We start from the raw sequence: 6,000 nt of genomic DNA, 5'->3' as shown, positions 1-6,000 counted from the left end.
GTTCAAGCACAACTGAGACATACATTTGTAAAAATAACTTGCAATCACTCAACTAAAATTATTTGTTTGGACTGCTGTCCTGGGCATTAGCCAAGCCTGTGAGAAGGGAAAGGGGGATCCCACACTTAACTCATGATCACCTTGGGTCTTGTTTCTTCTGCCAGTATTGATTGAATGTAATAGTCAGATACAAAGTCAGAGATGGACAGGTCTAGGAGAGAGCAGTTCTCTTTTTGTTTGTTGAATTGGGGAGTAACCACTGTCAACCTTGGAATCAAGCAAGGCAACTCCTGGGTGTTGGATGATAATATTCTTTTGGGTCTTGGATTTAATCGGGATGAAACCCCATACATCAGGTTGCTCTTCCCATCCTTTTCTGAATATCTTGACCCTCTTCAATTTACTTCTTTCGGTCCTGTATCCTGCTTCCCTTCTTTCCAAATCTCTAGTACTATAAGCTTGATATTTCATAATTTCATGTTGAAAACTGTCCCATGTAGTGGCACCAACTATTTGGAGGAAAGGGGATGTATGAACCTAACAAATAAGTATTAATTCAGAGTTGGTCTTGATGCATGTCACAGCATCTAGTGGGACATAGGGAGTGAATGGGGGTAGAGAGAGAATGGAAGGTTCACATTTAGGCAGTCACTTATGAAAATCCAAATAAATGTACAAAGCTGGAGTTTTACTGCTTTCATTGTAGGCAATTAAAAGCAAGAACTAAGCTGTGAGAACTGAAAAGACTATGGCTAAATTAAGTCATTTTATTTGTATTTTTGAATAACAAAAAATAAAGGATGGCTCATTAGCAAGTAATTTGAGCATTCTAATATTCTGGGTCACATGACTGACTTTTATCTTGTTTTCTACTTTTTCCATTTTAGTTTCAAATTTCACTATGATGGTTTTAAACATTTACTGTTTCCTTAAATGAATCAGGAGTATTTTCTTTGGTTTTTAAATACAACCCCTAATGATTGAGGGATGATTGATTTCTACCTGAACGTAAAAAAAAAATGATAAAGCTAGTATTTGCAAATATGAATGCTACAAATATAAAGAGTTATGCAGGAAGTAAGGATCAGTTAAATTTGTAATCTGGGTAAAATCGACCTGAGAAAAGTACCTCAGTCCAACACGAATGGTGATAATCATTAATGAGCTAAATTAAGAGAGTCACCAGTGATGTTATTAAAAAAGCGATGTGCCTGGAACCTCTTAATGCGTGGAGTGGGTGGATAGCCACACTTTCACAGGGTAGTTTAGTAGAGGCGAGTAAAGTCTCCCCCCGGGATCACCGTTTCTAAGAGATGCCAGTGTTTAGCTGAGGTAGAAGAGATGAGTTTCATGTTGATGTACACCCCATATAGCAGTAAAGAGATATAAGATATCGACACGCTCAGCTGCATCTTGTTAAAAGCTTCCTGCGGGTTGGCAGAATGAAATCTTTATTTAAAATACACAAACTACCGTCAGGGGAAAGATGGAAAAGAGAAAACGGTAAAAGGGCCAAATGTTTTCCTTAACCCACCAGAAGAAACAAAAAAGGAGAAGTGGTCATCGTCTCCGCAGTAGCAACAACAGCAGACGGTGACTAACACAACCATATCAGAATCAATCTGTTTGTCGCGTGACTTTTAAGATGCATTATTTCTTTCATTATTATCACTTGTCTTTGCTCCGGGGGAGGGGGGAATGTATTATTATTATAAATAACCATTGCCCCTTTCCTTTTACTCTTTCTCGTTCTCCCTGTGTTTCTTTTCTTATTGCAAATGTTTAAAATGCACCAATTGCCTAGCAGTTCATCTGGAGGTATTTCTTACCAGTCCTGGATTGCAGGAGCAGGGGAGGGAGAGAGAAAAGACATGAACACCAACATGAACAGGAGAACAAATACACAACCGGTTAAAATCTTGAAGCAGGAGCAGAAGCAGTAGAAGAGGGAGGGGCACTCTGTGCAATTACAAACAGGATACAGGAAACACACATAAGGATTTTTCAGTGAACCTCAAAGGTGCTTACTGGATGTCTTTCATTATTCCCAAGAGAAGACTCTAAGTGGTAAAGGGCCTGGGAGGGGGGGAGGGATGATATAGATATGTGTGTGTGTGTGTGTGTGTGTGTGTGTGTGTGTGTGTGTGTGTGTTGTGTGTGTGTGTGTATGTAGGAGCGGTAGGGGGAGGGATTGGCAGTCCAGGGCTGGGGGAGAGAAGGTGGCTGAGAGAGGAAAAAAAAGGACAGAAGGAGAGAGGGACAGGGAAGTGTGGGGAGAGCAGGAAAGAAATTCAACAGTGTATTGTTTGATAGAGAGAAATCAAAACAGATGTGGAGGGGAATACAGTAGAGAGGGAGGGAGGCATGTGAAAGAGTTGGTAGAACACTGGTGATTCACCAACGTGTATCAGCTTCACCTCTATTTCTAAAACAAAAATAAAATGAGATTTCTGTCAGGGGGCCACTCACACACCCCTTCAGCATATTTTCACCTACGTTTAATAAGGTGATTATGCCATCCTGTAATGAGAGAAAGGGAGAGAGAACAATTATGAACCAAACCTCCAGTCATTTTGTAACGACAGATGAAGCATTTCTTTTAAGCCAGCTGTGAAATACTGTGTTTTTTCTAAACTTCCCCACAGGTTAGAGACCCTTGAGCAGTAATGGTCTGATAGTTTGAGCAGTTGTGAGAGTCCACATCTCCTCCCTTCCTCAGTCATATACATGCCATAATGGTTCGCCTTGGCCTGAAACTTTCTGCCGACACTTATTACAATTCAGGGATTGGCAGCTCTCCCCAGGACCAGTTTCATCTTTGCACCCCCAGTTTCAAATCTGTGCTACTCTCATCATGACTTGGGACCCCAAGCAGGTGAGTATAACCTATCACTTGCTCTTTCCAGGACTCCCTGACTGAGAGTATTCAAACATGTCCTCAAATAACTCATCTCCTCTCTTCTGCCAGGTCGTTTTCTTTCTGAAGTTATTTATCTTAATTTGGGTTTTCAAAAGTCATCTTATAAAATCAGTGTGGGCTAGTGGAAAGAACATGGGCACCAGGGTTCTGATTTCACCTCTGACAGTTGCTTGCTATGTGACCATGGGCAAATCATGTAACTTCTGTGTGCCTCAGTTTCCTCTCTGCGAAATGGGGATTCAATACCTATTCTCCCTCCTACTTAAACTGCAAGCCCCATGTCATACAGGTACCAGGCCTGATCTGATTATCTTGTATTTAACCCAATGCTTGGTTCCTAGTAAGCACTTATCAAATACCACTATTATTATTTAATCAGTCCATTAAAAACAGTGATGTATTTACATTTTTAAAAGCACAACAAGCCCCTTTCTCTTATTCCAGGTGGCTTTCTGAACATTCTCTTTCATTACTCAAAGTCTATTCTCCAACCTCCACCTAAAAAACCTCACATTTCTATTTTCCCCCAAAATATTAATATTGTAGCAATAACTATTTTCTTCTGCCCTTTCAGGTTTTCAATTTTAAAAAAGATCATCTCCCATCCCTTTTGCTTACATTGTCCAAATGTCTTGTAACTCAGCATAAGTGTGCTTAGATTTTTACTCTTCTCACATCTTTTTCTTGGGTATTTGTGAATTGTGGGTTTTTTTATGGTACTTGTTAAGTGCTTACCATGTGCCAGGCACTATACTAAGTGCTGAGGTAGGTACAAGCTAATCAGGTTGGAAATAGCCCATATCCTATATCGGGTTCACAGTCTTAATCCCCATTTTACTGATGAGGTAACTAAGGCACAGAAAAGTGAAGTGATTTGCCCAAAGCCACACAGCAGACTGGTGGTGAAACCAGGATTAGAACTCAGGTCCTTCTGACTCCCAGGCCCAAGGTCTATCCATAGGCCATGCTGTTTCAACAAATCCTTATACTTAATATAGACTGGGGTCCAAAGCTTGGGACCTCATGCTTGGGACACTTACACATTACAGATGCAAAATAACTAGGGCCACCCGTATTTGCATCTGACTCTCCTCTGTCACCTGGAAGGGATTTGGGACTTTAAGAAACAAACATCTAGCCCCTGAGCAGGCCCAAACCTCTCTCTCTTGCCTGCCATAGCTTTTCCTGGGCTTTCCTGCCTCTTTGCTGCAATTTTGCAGGCCCTTGCCAGGATAATACTCCGGTTCCTTGCTGATTGCCCCCTGAAAAATCTCTGAATCAACTTCTTCACTGGTCTCCTCTTTCCAGTTCATATTTCTCTCTGCTACCTGGATCATTTTCCTAAAACATCATTCTGCGCACATCTCCCCACTCCTGAAAAACCTCCACTAATTACCCATTCCTAGTCACAACAAACAGAAACTCCTGACCATTGGCTTTAAGGCACTCAGTGAATTCTTCCCTCCTACCTCTCCATTTTCTTCTCCAGTTTACACTTTATGCCCCTCAAGCTAACCTATTCACATGCTATGCTGTTATCTCTCTCATAACTCATTTCCTGCTCATGCCTTTTCCCTTGCTTGTGACTCTGTCCCAATTCCACATCCATCAGAACACAGCTCTTCTCATTTTCTAAGACCTTCTAAAATCACACGTCCTCCAAGAAGCATCCCTTGATTAATCTCTCATCTCCCCTTCTATGTTCTCCCAACTGTCAGTTGAGCTTTTCTGTACCACCGAAGAACTAGTGTACAACTTATGTGCATACCATGCGTACCCTATCAATCAATCAATCAATCGTATTTATTGAGCGCTTACTATGTGCAGAGCACTGTACTAAGCGCTTGGGAAGTACAAATTGGCAACACATAGAGACAGTCCCTACCCAACAGTGGGCTCACAGTCTAAAACCCTATTGTTAAACACAAACCCTTTTCCCTTTTTCTCCTCTCCATAAAGTATTTCTCCCACTAGACTGCAAGTTCCTTGAGAGCAGAGATCAGGTCGATTTATTGAATTTTCCCAAATGCTTAGTACAGTATTCTGCACACAGTAGACACTCAGCTGTTGATTGATTAACATCGGGTTGACAGGTTATTCTGTGACCTGCTCAAACTTGGGAAGGCCATTTGGAGGAGATGTGACTCAAAGGTGACTCTGACGGTGGAGAGAGTGGTGGTCAATCAGATATGAAGTTCTAGGCCAGAGAGGGAAGATGTGGACAGCAGTGAGGTAGGCGAGATCAAGGTACAGTGAGTAGGTTGGCATGAGAAGAGCAAAGTGTGCAAACTGTGTGTAGTAGGATCAGCATGGTAAGGAAGGAGGGGGAGAGCTGATTAAATGTCTTAAAGACTATGATCAGGAGGTTCTGTTTAATGTGGAGATGAATGAGCAACCATTGGAGGTTTTTGAGGAGTGGGGATACATGGGCTGACCATTTTTAGGAAGGTGATCTGGGCATCACAGTAAAGTGTGGACTGGAGTGGGGAGTGAGAGAAGGCAGAGAAGTCAGCCAGGAGTAGTCAAGGTGGGATATGGTAGCTTGGATCAGCATAGTAGCAATGTGGAAGGAGAGGAAAAGGCAGACTTGAGCAGTATTGTGAAAGTAGAACCGAAGCATTTGGTGACAGATTGGATATGTGGTTTGAATAAGAGAGATGATTTGAGGATAACGCCAAGATTGTGGGCTTGTGAGAGACAGGGAGGATGGTGGTGTCATCTACAGGGATGGCAATGTCTCAGGAAGGAGGAGTTCTGCTTTGGTAAAAGAGTGGTAAAAGATCACACTTTTTTGGTGTGATCCAGACTTTGCACTGGTCCCTTCCCTGCTTCAATGTTTTTGGTCCTTTTAGAAGAGGAGACAAAGGAGACCATGGGACATTCTCGGTCACATGTAACGCTACTCTGGGGTGACTGGCCACAGGGTCATGGATCCCTACCTTCCTGGGGAAGCGTGTTTGAAGCCTTTTGTTTCTAATGCAGGCTGGGGTCAACTTGAAACTTCCTCTAGGTGAAGTTTATCATGGTTTTATCATGGCTGGGCTTTGGGAATTGATCGTGGATTTTAGGGGATACAACTG

Source organism: Tachyglossus aculeatus, chromosome X4, assembly GCF_015852505.1.
Source record: "Tachyglossus aculeatus isolate mTacAcu1 chromosome X4, mTacAcu1.pri, whole genome shotgun sequence".
In the NCBI taxonomy this organism is placed as follows: Eukaryota; Metazoa; Chordata; class Mammalia; order Monotremata; family Tachyglossidae; genus Tachyglossus; species Tachyglossus aculeatus.
This window is presented reverse-complemented; position numbering follows the sequence as displayed.